The sequence below is a fragment of the Lissotriton helveticus genome, assembly GCF_964261635.1.
Source record: "Lissotriton helveticus chromosome 1_1 unlocalized genomic scaffold, aLisHel1.1 SUPER_1_unloc_75, whole genome shotgun sequence".
NCBI lineage: Eukaryota > Metazoa > Chordata > Amphibia > Caudata > Salamandridae > Lissotriton > Lissotriton helveticus.
In genome coordinates this window covers 234,475-251,385 of record NW_027611720.1, presented here as the reverse complement: position 1 = coordinate 251,385, position 16,911 = coordinate 234,475, and the positions used below count along the sequence as shown (strand labels likewise).

Sequence of the window (16,911 nt, the reverse complement as noted above, 5' to 3'; positions counted from 1 at the left end):
CTCCCCAGTTGATTTCTGTGGGTTTGGAGAGGAAGGGTGGCAGTCTGATTCTTTGGGTTCTGCCAGTGAGGAAGGAGCGGATACAGTCAAGGGCGGTTCCCTGTATGCCGGCGTCGTGGAGTCTGCCGGTGAGTGTGCGGTGGGGAACGGTGGAATGCCGCAGAGAAATCAAGTAGGATCAGAGCTGCAGTGTGCCCTTGGTCGAGGAGGGTGTGGATGTTGTCTATGGCAGCGAGGAGAGCGGTCTTGGTGCTGTGGTTGCTGCGGAATCCAGATTAGGAGGGGTTGAGATGGGAGTTTTCTTCGATGAATTTTGTTAGCTGGGTATGGACGATCTTCTCTGTGACTTTGGAGGGAGATGGGTCGGTAGTTCTTGAGGTCGGTGGGGGTGCTGAGGGCTTCTTGGGCAGGGGTCTGCCTTTGGAATTGTTTCCTCTATACCCTCCTCTGTAGAAACCTCTAGAGGAAAAGGATTTGATGTTACCTTTGCAAGAGGAAGCATTTTAGTCTGAGGATGTTGTTTCGGACCCTGCTGTGTAAAACGAGCGGCGAAAGGAGCCTCTATTGGATGGGGACTGGAGTGCTCCAATGGATTTTGCTACTTCAGTGTCCTTTTTATTCTTTTCTAAGGATTGGTCAACTACAGGACCATAAGTCAAAAAGGAGATTCCCTTTGGACGAATGAACATAGAACAGCTAATTCTTACGGACCAAACAAATAAAAATACATCAATACATAACACATGGACAAGCAGGAAGCAATGTATTAATCTAAACAATTTATTAATATATACTATATTTGTTAAAAAATGGGAAACAGACAGGACGGAAATCATATACAATCAATCAATAAAACATTCCAGTAAAAAAGGAGGTACAGGTTGAGGACTAAATTCACACAATGATACAGAATTTTCCTCTATTTCTTGACGTTTGAACTACGGCGGGTTCCAACTATCGAAGGCTTCTATCTCACATTATCTTCAAACCTACATTGCCCGTAAAGGAAGTCAAAAATTTAAAAATACAGAGACTGCCTTCTGCCGAGCTCACCCAACACTAATATAATTTCTATATATGAGCTATGTATACCGCGTGTCAAGATTGATAATATTAAATGACTACGATACTTTTTAAACATTGAAAGTGGGAGGATATTTCGCTGGACGAATATCTTCTTTGTGTGAAAAGGAGGCTGAGTACCCCTTATTACGATCCTAATGGTTTTATCGAGAATTATTGGGAAACAACTATCTCAACTGTCCTGATGAAGGTGGTAAAAACTTCTCTCTCACCACCGAAACGCGTCGATGCATAAGGAGTAATACATGGTCAAGAAATAGAGGAAAATTCTGTATCATTGTGTGAATTTAGTCCTCAACCTGTACCTCCTTTTTTACTGGAATGTTTTATTGATTGATTGTATATGATTTCCGTCCTGTCTGTTTCCCATTTTTTAACAAATATAGTGTATATTAATAAATTGTTTAGATTAATCTTACTAGAGTGTTTTCACTTGTTTTTAATTCTGTTCACATTGCTTCCTGCTTGTCCATGTGTTATGTATTGATGTATTTTTATTTGTTTGGTCCGTAAGAATTAGCTGTTCTATGTTCATTCGTCCAAAGGGAATCTCCTTTTTGACTTATAGTCGTTCACGGAACCCCGTCCCTTTGGCCTTGGGGTCCCTCTCTCTTTTATTAGAGACAACTACAGGACCAACCAGGTGTTCTTTGTCAAAGGGAGTGTTCAAAACGGGCTGTTGAACCTCAGGAAACCCTGAGATCCTAAGCCATGCACGCCTTCTGTGGAAAATGCTAGTATTGATCTCCTGAGCTGAGATCGTAAGCCATGCACGCCTTCTAAGGAGAAGGCTGGTATTGATCTCCCGAGCTGGAATCCTAAGCCATGCATGCCTTCTGTGGAGAATGCTGGTATTGATCTCCCTAGCTGAGACCCGCCTAAGCCATGCACGCCTTCTGAGGAGAATGCTGGAATTGATCTCCCGAGCTGAGACCCTAAGCCATGCACGCCTTCTGTGGAGAATGCTAGTATTGATCTCCTGAGCTGAGATCCTAAGCCATGCACGCCTTCTAAGGAGAATGCTGGTATTGATCTCCCGAGCTGGAATCCTAAGCCATGCACGCCTTCTGAGGAGAATGCTGGTATTGATCTCCCTAGCTGAGACCCGCCTAAGCCATGCACGCCTTCTGAGGAGAATGCTGGAATTGATCTCCCGAGCTGAGACCCTAAGCCATGCACGCCTTCTGTGGAGAATGCTAGTATTGATCTCCTGAGCTGAGATCCTAAGCCATGCACGCCTTCTAAGGAGAATGCTGGTATTGATCTCCCGAGCTGGAATCCTAAGCCATGCACGCCTTCTAAGGAGAATGCTGGTATTGATCTCCCGAGCTGCGGTGTCTGCTGCGTCTAAAGCACATCTCATTGAGGACTTAGAAATGAGTCTCCCCTCTTCAACTAACTGCTGTGCCTTAGTTTTGTGTTAAAATACATGCTCTGACAGGATCTTTAAAGAGATCATCTGCATGCCTCATCATGCCTTCAAGCATAGGGAGTGTTTGACTTGACCTGTGCGTAGACTCAAGTGTTTCAAATAAAAAGTCCTCCTCTAATGTCTCTTTATGTATGGTACCCCCATGATATTCTGCTGCTCAAGCAATGAGCTGATCATAAGCCATATTATCATCTGGTGGTGATGGCTTTGCTGGGTAGAGGTCTGGCTCATTGCCTACTGGAGGTCAATGATGTAATCATTCCATGGGTCTGCAGGCAAATGAGTATCATCATCACCTTGTCCACATCTGGATCTGGATGTGGAGATCCCTGAGGTGTTATGTGTAAGGGCTCTTAAATTATTAACTGTGGAAAAGAAGGTGGAGGTAGGGAGGGTTGTGGCGCAGGATAAACATGGCTAGTAGCCATCTCCTTCTTCTTTAAGGGAATCTTATCAGAAGGGTCCTCTCCAGGATGCTTGTGCTTCGCTGGATTTATGTCCAGTATCAGGATTCATTACAAATGTATTTTGTATGGGATCCAATTTGGCCTTAAGGACGTCTAAAATTGGTTCTGGAGGCTCAAGAACATTGTCCTCGGTAGTCGGCTAGTCTTTAGAATGTTTCGGCTCAGAAGCGAGATTGGGTTTCGAAGCAGAGGGTTTTGGCTCCGAAGCATGATTGTGTTTCGCGGCGGAGGGTTTAGGCTCCAAACCAGATTTGTCCTTGGAGCCTGATGATTTCGGATCCGAAGGAAATTTCTTCTGACTCGATCCGGAGCTGGAAGGCTTGACGGTTTGTTTTGGTGCCGAGGGACGTGGCGTTGGAAACATTGTCTCGGTGCCGACTTTGACCAGAAGGCAGAGGTGGTGCCGTAGCCTTATGAGTTTTAGAAGAGGTTTTAGGGGGCAAGGGTTCTTCGGTACTCACTGTACCATGTGCCGAAGGCACATCTTGGGACTCCAGATAGATTTCGAGCTCGGAATCAGACTCTGGAATCGAGAGGGCCTCTTCTTCTACGGAGGATGCTTCTATCTCTTCTTGGTCAGATTCTTCTGCAAAGATATCCAGAGTGTGTTGAATGCTTTGGCGCTGCCTCTCTCGTCATCGAGCCTGATGATCGGGTAGAGTCCTCTTGGACCACAACGACTTACAAGCGTCGCAGTCTTCCTCCTTGTGCTCCGGAGAGAGGCATAAGTTACAAACTTGATGTAGGTCGGTGTGAGGGTACTTGGTGTGGTACCAAGGAAAGAAATGGAATGGAGTCCGTTCCATTTGTAGAAGGCTGGCCCTACGTAGCCCGACGGTTGCCCGCAAGGTTTTCTATCGAAAATGGATAGTTTGTTGATTGATCTGAAACGCAGAGAACAAAGAAATGCATACTGAAACAATACTGTCAAGGGTAAAGTGGACTGCCTACCGAGGGGAACCTGAAGAACGGTTTCGGAGCGCAGCAATACACATCCAAAACCGCTGGGGGTAAAAAACTATCTAACAATGGAGTCAATGTCCATGTGCACTATCACCGAAATGAAGAGTCACCTTACCTCGTGACTGGAAAGACTTCTTCAAAGAAAAACAACTTGCAAACATCCGGACCCAACACAAGATGGCAGGAGTATGCAAAGCAATTACATCTACAGCACACAGGCCTCAAACATAGGATTAATGGCCCCGAATCCCTGCCGTGGTATCTGGTCATGTTGTGGCTGAGTGTGCCATGTGATACGGCAGGCTATAGTGCTTGGTGTGATTTGGTCATTTTTGACAAGGTGAAGTGTTGAACGGTTAGGGACATTTTGATTTTCTTTGTTTTTGGGATCATGTGATATAGTGCGGTACCTACCGTGTGATGTAAATAAATTACATTGCTAATATACCATAAGGATGTGGGATGAGTGTTTTTAGAACCGAAGCCTTGCTGATTATATGCAGAATAACAGGTCTGGGAGGTCACTACTGACTAGAGGAGGTTAGCAGCTGCACAGGCCTTGGGCATTGATCCTATTGAGGATAATATGTGACGGGCCACTGGTGACTGGAGCTGGCTAGCAACAACGTTGGCCTCTGGTATTCATTACAGGCAGGGTAACAATGCATGTCAATATTGACTGGAACTGGTTGGCAGTAGAGTTGACCTCTGGTTTTGAATATTAGCAGGATTTAAGGTACAGGGGTCACTACTGACTGGAGTTACTTAGCAGGATAATAGGTCTCAGGGAGCCAATACTGACTGAAGCTGGTTAGTATGATCACTAGTCCCAAGGTGCTAATAATGACTCAAGTTGGCTACAATTATAACAGGTCCCAGGGGCCAGTACTAACACGAGCTGGCTAGTAGGCTTACATACAGGCCCAAGGGGCCACTACTGACTGGAGCTGGCTAAAAGAATAACAGGCCCAAGGATGGTGGGGGTGCGAGTAGCACCAGTGACCAGAGTTGGCTAGAAGCATTGACAACCTTTGGTATTGATTAAGTGCAGGATTACCGGTCATAGGAGGCACCGCTGAATACAGCTGGCTAGCAGCAGTGGTGGCCTCTAGGAAGAAGGAATTGAGAAAGCATAACAGGATATACTGGTTTCTTTAATACCGATAATTGGTTACACATGAATGCCACAACGTACATTGATATATTACATTACCAAATTACAATATTCTTATATTAATTTGATGTGACTGTTCGCCTTAATATGCCTGCAAAGTTACATGAATCTATTAGAGCCCAGAACCATTTTATTTACTGATGTCCATCTGCACACTTTCCTGCATCTTGTAGTAAATTGAATATTGACAAACAAGTGTTATTTTCAGAAACAGTGACTTCTGCAGCTTGTCTGTGTATCTTTTATCTGCACCTCACGGACTCCTCACATTCCTCTTGAGAGAAGATCCTGCCTCCTACTCATTAGTGTCGTTTCAGTAACTGTTTCTATCACGTGTTCATGTTTCATTGACTTGTATTAGGAGAAAAGTGTATAAAATACATTGTGTAGCATTAGCATTATATACCCCAACTTGCTTTAGGGTGGATGCTCTCGTCCATTGCAAAGACAATTGTCACTTGTTAGTTTGCTTGGCCTTTTGGTATTTTTGCATTACATTTATGATAGATTTGTTGGCTTCCCGGTGTGTTGTGTTTTATTTTACATAGGACAAGAGATGACGAGGAAAATGACAGTCTAGTATACACATTCTTCATATAAATCAACTCACAGTATACTGTTCTGGAGGTTCAGTCCTACAGACATTATCTCTAACTGAACGCAGGCACCCTAAGTAGCATGTGCTTTTCAAACCAGTTGCCTCTCTGATGCGGCGTCCTCGCTATTGGATAAGTCAATATGTCCTGAATTTTAGGAGGGTTACCGTATCTAGTGCACCCTGTTAGGCAGTGCTCACCTGTGGTAGTAAGATGTTAATAGGCACCTTATCACCTATGCACGGTGCAGGGCTTTGAGTTACAGAGCTCCTCACGCTGTGGAGAAGATTAGGTCACATTACCCATTATCCCATATTTGGTCCTGGTGAAATGCCAACAGATTGCTCCATGACTACACAAGGCATGAAAAAGGTTGACCTGAAGTATAGACCCCAGCTTACCAGCAGGTCCAAAGGTGATCGACACTATGACACAGTGATAGGGGCCATTAGTTCCTCAATTTCTCTGCCACTGTTTTTAATCTCAACATGGACCAGGAAGATCACATTAACTATATTGTGGCAACTGGTCGATAGTTGATCTTATATTTAGACTTTCACCAATCTCACATCTTATGACACAATATCCTCTGTCCTGCTATGCTCATCCGGCGTACTTAATAAAAGATCTACGACAAAGTGCCCTCTTGTGGTGCCCGCCAGGCATTGTAGCGTCGGCCTGGTGAGGAGTATAGCCCAATGATGAAGCATGTCACCTTCAGGTGAGTGAACGCAACTTGTCTTAAAAGCACATGCTTCCTAGGGTGTCTGCGTTCAGTTACAAATGACTCTGGGACTGAACCTCCGGAACAGTATACTGTGATTTGACTGTTTTATTTTAACAAATGTATATAGCAGATATTGCCCCTTCCTTGTTTCACAAACATGATCGGATACCTGCCTCGGAGCGCACTTCTTACAGACGAGTATGGGGTTATCATGTTGCTGCTACAAGCACCTTACCTGTGCGAGTTATCGGGAACGATGCAGGGGGCAGACGCAAACCAGCCACACGTGGAGATCAATGACAAGTACTGAAGAATTAACAGAGCTTCCAAGCTGGTGACCATTACTTAATTGACCTTGAAAATAAAAGACGCGTTTTTAGTATTCTGGTGACTCATGACCATGAAAACAAAGGTTATAAATTCAATATTATGTCAAATTCTTAAAAAATTGAACTGGATGTGCTGAATCGATGTTGCCCCAGGTCATGCGTGACACCTTCCACCACTATTGCTTATGGGACTTGTAGTTTTGTTTTTCTCATTAAAAGGATGGGTTCTAAAGTCCCAGTGTTCTAAGCGATGTTAGTTAAAATCAGAGGCCTGAGTGAGGGTGAAGCATGACACTGCTCTGCTTAGCAGTGAGATGAATGACAGTTCCCCAGCCCTTCCATTCTCTGACAGACAGAGGCTCGTCAGACGTTCCTATTTTCTTGTAACGAGAAAGAAACTTTTATTGCAGCTTCTGTCAACTGAAGAGATAAAAAGCCTGGGCGTGTTTCATTAACTACTGACAAACATGAACAATCAAGAACATGTGTTTCTGGAAAACTATCAAGCACCCAATCAGAATCAGCCGCCCTTCACACCCAGGAATTCTTGAGGCTTTGGAGAGGGTGAATTGCACGTGGTATAAGAGGAACATTACATGACTCAAAGCTCACTTCTCAGGGATGTACTGAAATGCCAGCCTCATGGCACACTTAGCCAGCTCTTCACCTCCTCCTCCTCAAACTGTTGACCAGCTATCAGGGCAAATGAGCCTGCAGCAAAGCATCGCTGGCTTGGTTCCACACCGGACCAGGCAATGCGGTCAACTCCATACTCCTCCAACTCAGCATGCTCTCTGGTCGAGGCAGTCCTAACCCCACATGGATGTTCCCCATCACAACTATTTTAATGGTACTAAGTTATGTTTCTGCTAAATGTAGGAGTCAAAAAGTGAAAGATTTTACTAGGAAGTACTGAAAGAGAAATCATGAAGTTTTTCAATATTTCTGAGTCTGCCACAGTACACAGGAGCATTATTTCCTACAGCAGCAAATCGTGTATGTGCCCTGTAGAAAGCTTGTTTGAATGAAACATGGAATTTATTGCAGCCTACAATTCATGCAACAACATAGAGTGCAAGATAACTTGTGTTATTATTCCAGCAGAACGAAATGCCATTCCTAATGTGTACGTCATTTTAAAGACAAACCCAGAAAAATGTGTGGTCAGTGTTGTTCTTCTGCCTGTTAAAAGACAATCTTCATTAGTGTGTCAGTAATTAAAACACTATGAGAAACCCTACTCTATGGCAGGGTGCTGCCTGCCACTATATTGCAGGTTACTTCCAACATAATCTGATTTATACATACATACTCCAGGGTTCTGCCAGCTATCGGGTCTGCACACAGCAGTCTGGAGCCACTCAGGAAGGAGGTAAGCTCTTCATTTCATCTTAAGCCCTTAGGTTACATTCACAGCCTGATGGGTCCGGAGAACTTTATCCTCGCTCTAACTGCGCCGACGTAGCCCAACATAGTCTGTGTTGTGTGCTGGGTGATGACTGGCATCTTATTATCGTTGGCAGATGGATGAAGCTCTGATAAGAGCTACTACAAGAAGAGCAGAGAAACAGGACCACAGAGTGATAACTGCCCAGAAGCTGAAGAAAGAACTATGGAACAGCAAACCTCCTACACCCTGGAGATTCTCCAGAGTAAGCAAATGATGGTAATGAAATGCAAATTGCAGCATTAAGGTCACTGTAACACTGGGCAGGGGACGGGAGGAAAAGAACCGGATAATGTTGAGTGGTGGCGTAGTGAACTGACGTCCTCCCCCTCTCTGCCTCGTTATCAGCATGACTGGAACAGGGGAGAAGCCTGTTCCTGGGAACTAGCCGACGAATTGGATGACGGCCCTTTAACTGGAAGACACACGAGTACGCAGCTCCGCCCTCTGACGACGGCGCGGGATTCGTAGTGGGTAAAAACTCAGAAGAAGAAGTCCTGGCGTGTGACGTCACCGACCGAGGATCGAGAGTGGGAGAGCGGCCCGGAGCAGCAGAGAACGGAGCTTTTGGAGGCGAACCAGAGGACGACAGGAGTAAGCCAGGAGGCCACTGGATCCATGAATCGCTGTGCCACACTCCCGAGGGAGGAGTGTGGCTACAACATGTACGGCAGCGTTTGGCGGGCTGGGTAGGAAGACGGGGTTCTTCTAAACCTTAGCCGCGTGTGTGCCAGAATATCTGCCCAACCTTTCTTTGTCCTCACCGTGTAAATATACCCCTCCTCACCAGTAATCACGCCTCTGCACCCTCTCACATTTAATAAAGTGTTTAGCACCTTAGCACGGGTGTCCCCTGCACTTGTCCGGTTCCCTGTGGGAGAGTCCAGATAGAGTACATATCCTGACGATCTGTACCTGTTTCTTTTCCCTGGCGGAGTCCAACTAGGAGTTAGGAAGAACGGAAAATCCCCTGAAGTCTGCTTCTTAACCATCTGGAAACAAGACCATAACCAGACGCTAACACGGACCCGAGAGCTTTTCAGAGAGACACCTTGACAACCCGACATAAAAAGACGTTTTCCAAAATAAAACCTTACCTACCCCGAACTGGTCTTAGGTCTCTTCTTGATCCCACGCCACAACTGGTGTCAGAAGTGGGATATCCCCCTTCCATCCCACAACAGAAGATGGACCAAATCATACAACACCTTATAAAGGGACAAGAAAAGTTAGAATGGGCGGTAGAAAGACAAATGACGTCGGCTCAAGCAGACAGGGAAGTTTTCAAGAACACCATTACAGCCCAAATTGAAGGCTTAAATAAGGCGGTCCAACAACCCAGTGCTTTACCCGGTGGGAAACGAAGAGCCACCCCGACGCATCCCTCGGGAGTATCATTACAAAAATACAACGCAGGGGAGGATCCAGATGCCTTTCTGACTAACTTTGAAAGAGCAGCCCGGGCCTGTGGTTGGGCAGAAGAAAAATGGCCCTTCTTTCTGGCCCCATTGTTAACCTGGGAAGCTCAGGCTGCATACCAGGTGGCCAATGCCAGAGGGAATACGCCATATCAAGAGATCCAAGAAATAATCCTGGACCACTTAGGATTAGATTCAGAGGCCTATCGTGTATGGTTCAGGAAAGAAAAAGGAATTCCTGGTGAAAACCCCAAGACTCTATATCTCTGGTTAAATATGACAGCCGATAAGTGGCTGAAACCCGAGAGCAGGTCCAAAGAAGAGATAATGACTAGTATATACTTGGAACAGTTTCTGGAAGCGTTACCATACGGAAGCCAACGTTGGCTTAAGCAACATTCTGGCTTCACTGCCCAACAAGCCGTAGAGATGGCCACCAATTGTTCCCGAGCGCAGCCTAGGTCTCTCCCTTGGGACCAAGAAAAAACTACAAAGATGTCCGCAGTACCAAAACCCGAGAGGAAGTTCAAAGTCGGCCCAGAGCAGCCAAAAGTGAAACCCATAAGAAAGGAACCAGTTTTCAAAGGCCCCCAGTGCTTCGAGTGCGGCGAATGGGGCCATATCGCTAGACTGTGTCCCAGAAGAAAGGCCCCTGAAGAACCAATGGAGGTGGGGTACATACCTAAGGCCGTAATGGACACCGCTGAGATGGGACCATCGTTCTATGTAAGGGTAACGGTCAATCAACGACAAATAAGGGCGCAGTCCGTGATCTAAAAGAAACTAGTGCTACCCCAACAGCTCACTGCAAAAGGACATTCCTATGCCCTGGTCCTAGTGGACTACACAACTAGGTTTCCGGAGGCCTTTCCCTTAAGAATCCCCAATGCTAAGAACATAGCCGAGAAATTGATAGGGGGAGCGTTTCAAGTGATACGGGGGCACCTACCTGGAACTCTTGCTGCCACTTCGCCCCATAGCTTTCTTCTTGGGTTCCCCTCGCCGCCGCAACCTTCAAAACCTCAGCGCGGCCGCCGAGCAGGGGGAGAACCACAATACCCAGGATCCTCGGCTCCAGGAAGCCGACCGAGGACACGCCCACAACGTGCTGAAAAGACCGAGAGCCTTCCCGCGACGCGGGAGCGCCGGGAGAAGCCCGGGAGTGCCGGGAGAAGCCCGGGACAAGGGCGGGGCAGTCTTGGCAGTCTGGGCAGTCTAGGCAGTCTGGGCAGTCTGGGCAGAACGAGGCAGGGCAGGGCCACCCCCCTGAAAAGTAAGACTTTTACGATTATATGGCATATTGTATTACAGTTCATGTTTTTCAACTCTATTAAGGAAGTACATGTAACGTTATAGATTTTGGACCTTGTGTACATAGTCATACCTAGACGTGGTCTAAAAGATACAAGCCTTCCAGGGATCAGTACTTAGTTGCTATTGATGGCAAAGTCCAAAGGAACTATGGATAACTATCTAGTCAAAATGGGGAGTAAAATCAACAACGACAGAAGGAAATCACTGGGACGGGACAATATGCCTGGGATACCAAATACTCCCATTGATGACTGTAGTGATCTAAACCCAGCCCCCTTCTCTTCCACTGATGTCACTATTGATGCCCCTATAGTGGAAACCCCTGATATGCTTGTGGTTGATCAGGACATAACAGACGAGGATTCACCAGATAAATCTATGGATGCTTCAATACGACGCTCACCACCTAAGAGAGCGGTGAGGAAATGTAGGAAAATAACAACTAAGCGGGGAGGAACACATCATAAGAAAATGCCCGACATAGCGCAGAAGAGTACTGTTGGCCACAAAGAGACTATGACTATGACTATGATTACAAATAGTGGCACTAATACGGACTCTGATCTTTTGGACCTTATTGCTAAGATGCTTGAGGCTAAATTAGAATCTACTGTCAAGCCTCTAGTGGCAAAAATAGATGTCTTGACAGCTGAAGTATCTAGATTAGGTGGCCTTTTAAACCAGCTATCCAACGCTGACAGCCCAAAATTGAGGGTAAAGGATGTTCAACCAGCTAATGCTGCACATAAGATACAGGTGGGAAAGGCAAGTGCGGCCGAACATAGGGAGATGAGCCAATTGGATGGCCAGTGTACACAGATCAAAACGGCTCCAGTAACCATAGGGGGCCTACCGATCCCAGTAAAGAAAATCCGCCCAATTAATCTCCCACCAGATGGTGAACCATATGTGGTCGTACTCTCCAATGTCCCACCTCTAGACCCTATAGAGCCCATTTCCCGCCAGGAATCTCACGATTCACTTAAACATAAAACTGTCTCCTGGCTGAACAAGAATTGTGGATTTCCGATAAACTACTCGGACCAGATATTGACAACTAGACGGGTTCCGTGGATCGGAAATGCCAGGAAAACCTGTAGGGGTGATTGTGCCTTCATTAATTTTAGGAACCCACAGCATGTTGCGACTGTGCTTCTTAGAGCAGCATCTTTGAGGCAGAGTGAGAATAGTGTGGGCGTGCACCCTTTGGAATACTTTTATAGCCATCTAGCTAAGGTCCCTCAATATAACACACCATCTAGGCCTTTTAGCTTTGACAAAAGTCCAGTCTTTGAGATCACAACGCACAACAGGTATCAGGCACTGAGTGCGTTGGATCAGAATGATTGACTTGCATTGACCGAGAGCTCTGGGTTGGAACCATCTTTAATTACACAAGTAGATAAACCGAATACAATTAATTTAGAGCTCGAGTATGCACAGATAGTAGTGCCCTTATTGAATCATGACGATAAGTCTGTATTAGGCTGTATTCCAATGGCTTTAGCAAGGGAAAAGTTTCTTAATTGTGCTAGTGATAATATTGGTACCTTAGGAGAGGCCAGTACATGTCGTATTGATAGGACTGTGTCTGAGAGACCAATTTCCAGAAACACCTCACTGGAAGTACTAAATATCGCATCTGTTTCACTGGATGATAAATCCACACAAGAGGAACTACTGAATGTATTCCTATCTGGTCCCAAAGATAATTTATCAGTAAGACTAATATCATGGAACATAGCAGGGCTAGCTAGGAATCTTCGTGATCTAGTTTGGTGTACCTACATTGAGGACTACGATATTATCCTCCTTCAAGAGACCTGGGCTCTAGAAACCCCCACAGACTTGGGTACAAAACCTTCTATTGTGACGCAATTCCCTCAGTAAGAGGGAGGGCGTCAGGGGGTCTGGTGATCTGGGTTAGAATAAATTTAGAAATAGAAATTACCCCATTGATAACCCATTCCCCTGATCTACTGGGGTTAAAAGTGGTGACAAGGGAAAAAGAAATTCTATATTTAATAAACATTTACAATAGGCCGTACCCAGTAATTAAAGAATCTAAGGTTATAGAACATCTAGATTCCCTCTTAGATTCTCTAGGTCCAAATGCCCAAGTAGTAGTAGGAGGGGATTTTAATTGCAAATATGAACCTGTGTTGGGCTTTGACAACTTACTTGAAGATATGGCTAATGATATTCCAAATCTGGATTCTACTGGGTCTGTTAAATGTACTGTAGCTGTAACCCAAATTTTGCAGTTGACAATAGGTCATGATCTTAGGGCATGTAATGGCCGCTTGCAGTCCGATAGACCAGCAGCCCCAACATTTCTTAAAGGCAACTGTAAGTCACATATAGACTTTATATTGGTCTCCTTGAGTCTATGGTATTTACTCATTGATCTCAAAATAGATGTTAGGACAGAGAGTGACCATCTTCCACTCCAATTATGGCTACATCCTCAACCGTTTTTAGTTAAACAGGACGAATAGGTTACAACAAATAGTTCACTTGGAGAGTTGCAGATAACTAACAATAGACGTGCACTGAGATGGCCTTATATCCTAGCTAAGGATGAGACAATGTTAAATATTTATAATACCTTTTCCGACACTATTGGGTCGTGTAAGGAGCCCCTAATAGGCAGCCAGGGTGTTCTAGATCTACATTATAAATTGGTTGACGCTTTAATTCCCTTTCTGAGCAAAAATTGCAAAAGGGACAAGAACCCAAGCGAAGGCCATCTACAGTTGGCTAACCCTTGGTATAATAAAGAATGCCGTTTAGCGAAGCACCATCTGATCCAGACTGTCAAATCTAAAAACTTCCATTCTATAAAAGAAAGTAGACATGCATATAATAAAATCTTGACCCAGGCGAAAAAAGCATGGGATGATGCACTATGGGACGACTTACTAACAGCAGCCAAATTGAGAGATCAGGGTACCTTTTGGAGTTTAATAGTCAAAGGCAACAGAAAGGGTAGATCATCCAAGGATCTTTATCTAGACGAACAAACTTGGTGCGACCATTTCACCAAACTCTATTCCTATGATGAACAGGGGTCGCCCTTACATAATAAAGAGAGTAATCTAGAATTGAGTATTACACCACTATGTTTTAGTAGAGAGGAAACTACCCAGGGACTACAAGCAATCAAAGTGGGTAAAGCCCCAGGACCGGACAAGATTCCTGGAGATTTACTTAAACATGATGTAGAAGTATGGGGGCCATACATTAATTTTCTATGTAATTCTATAGTGGCTGGAACACCAATCCCCGACAGTTGGAAAGGGGCAGAAATTGTAACGATTTTCAAAAAAAGGGATCGTTATGATCCGGGCAATTACCGCCCAATTAGTTTAATTGACCTTTTACAGAAGGTTTTTGCCAGGCACATTTTAAATAGACTCACAGAATGGATGGAGGGGACGCAGATATTGTCTAAATTCCAAGCAGGGTTTAGACCAAAAACTAGTACAGTGGACCAAGTGTTCAGGTTCACGTGCATTTGCTGGAAGTATATCAATATAAGAAAGGGCAGTTTGTACTTGGCATTTATAGACTTGAGGGCTGCCTTCGATCTCATTCCACGGAATCTTCTGTGGGTCACATTAAGAGATATGGGGGTCCCCGGCGAGCTACTTAAAGAACTTGAGTAGTGGCGTGCGTCAAGGCTGTGTGCTGGCGCCCACGCTCTTCTCACTATATGTTAATGATATACCTGTTTACCTAAGGGACTGTGATCATGACTCCCCGAAGCTAGGAGATGAGGTGATTACGGCATTACTTTTTGCCGATGATACAATCCTCATCCACAGACTCCGAGGGGTCTTCAAAACCTGGTGAATTCATTTTATGGTTACTGTGTAAAGAAGGGGTTAGAAATAAACTCATCTAAAACAAAATATATGTCCATAAATCCGCAAAAGTCCTTTAGAAAGAATTTGGTTCTAACTAACCAAAAATTGGAATATGTGGGGAGCTTTAATTACTTAGGCATTATGTTGGATAGTAATCTCTCATGGAAGGGACATCTAGCAAAGAGTGCGCTATCTTTTAAGCAGAATTCGATGCCCATCCTAAAAGTGCACGGAGCTAGTTATTCTAAAGCCATTACACCGGCACTTGAAGTATTTAAGGCAAAGGCCCAATCAGCGGCACTTTATGGTGCCGAGGTTTGGGGACATCATTGTAAACGCAATTTTGAAAAGGAAGAGAACCATTTTTTGCGTAGATTACTTAAACTACCAACTAGAACTCCCTTAGTTCCAATGCTTTTAGATTTGGATCTTAAAGGGACAAATTATCAAGCAGCTCTTAGACCTTTGCTGTACTGGATAAGATTGTGGACAACCCCGGAGTTGTGTAACTATAAAAGTGGTCTGATAGAAATTATTCAGATTGATGAATACAAGAAAATCGCCTGGCTAAAACATGTTTCCCTTTGGTGTACCAGGTTAGGGCTGTCCGATTTTTGGGACGAACCCCAGAATATGACACCGGTGTGTAAAAAGCTCCTTAAGTCAACTTACTGGTCCAACGTCAATGATGAGCTATTTCATATCCCATCTACTGGCATATTGACCCAGGAATTTATGATTATAAAAGATAATTCTGCATTCGAACCATTTATAGATGAAATAGGACCACCAATAGCAAAAACCTTATATTTGCAATTTAGATATGGGGTATTACAGATAAATGCTAAAACATGCAATTGGGGAGGTAACAACGATAATGGCCTCTGTTCCCTTTGCTCATTAAAGGCAAAGGAAGATGATGTCCATTTACTGCTTTTTTGTCCAGCATATAAATCACCTAGGTACCGCTGGATTAGAACCCTTTGTAAAAACATGGGTGTCAGATCATACAAAGAGGCAGAGCGCATCATTAAGTCTAATACCTCACAACTGGTTGTCTTTTGCATAAGTAGGTTTCTGTTTAATGTGTATCTCATCAGGAAACGGCTTGGATACAAGCTGTAATGTAACAATGGCGTACATAGCCGCCCAGTATTAGCCAATGCAGAATGCACTGAGTTCATCCCTTGCAAGACGTGTGGTTCTAGTGGTTTTAAAGGTTTTAAATTGTGGTTTTTAGTCTGGCTTTTTAATCGTGGAGAAAACCTTTTTTACTTAAATTATTTCAATTTTTAACGTAGTATTGTGAATTTACCCGTTTTGAATTAATTGTTACCTAGTCCCATTTTTACCAACTGCCATCTGTGTATGTGATAAATTGTTGATGAGGGCGCTGCAAATAATTGTCTGTAAATGTTTTTTATGTCTGTAAATGTTTTTTTCTTGTCTCTGTACTCTTGCTTTTATGGCTATATTAGCCGAAATAAAGTTGAACTGAACTGATAGAATTATTCTCGAGGGTGGGATTTCCAAAGAAAATCTTAACAGACCAGGGGACCCCGTTCGTCTCCAGACTGATGAAGGAAGTCTGTAAATTGCTAGATTTGTCTCACATAAAAACCTCAGCCTACCACCCCCAAATAGATGGGTTGGTAGAAAGGTACAACAGGACCTTGAAAACAACCCTAAAAAAATGCTCTCCATTGAACACACAGACTGGGACCAAGTCCTACCGTTAGCACTATATGTACTGAGGGCCCAGGTACAAAGTAGTTTAGGTTGCTCAGCCTTTGAACTGCTGTACGGCCGACAACCTCGGTCCCTCTTGGAAATAACGAAGGGCACTTGGGAACAAGAGAAACACCACAAACAGAAAACCCTACTGGAGTATACTCAACAGCTGTAGTACTAGCTCAGCAAACTGAGAGATTTGGCATACTCTTCCTTAGAAAATAGCCAGAACAGGCAAAAGAAATATTATGACAAAGGCAAGAAATGGAGAACCCTAGAAAAGGGAGACTGGATTTTAGTGTTGTTACCCTTCTCCACTAATAAATTCAGGAGTGAATGGCTGGGTCCCTATCTCATAGTA

At 44.4% G+C, this 16,911-nt stretch overlaps 1 protein-coding gene across 3 annotated transcripts in view; it reads right to left on the bottom strand.

Moving 5' to 3' along the window:
• The window catches only part of LOC144806455 (uncharacterized), a 56,568-nt gene that overhangs the window by 29,339 nt on the left and 10,318 nt on the right, over nt 1-16,911 (bottom strand). For all 3 annotated transcript variants that reach the window (XR_013605806.1, XR_013605807.1, XM_078672817.1), the window contains one exon: nt 6,678-6,796. The gene's annotated coding sequence lies outside the window, so the exon portion shown is untranslated. The remainder of the gene's footprint in view (nt 1-6,677; nt 6,797-16,911) is intronic.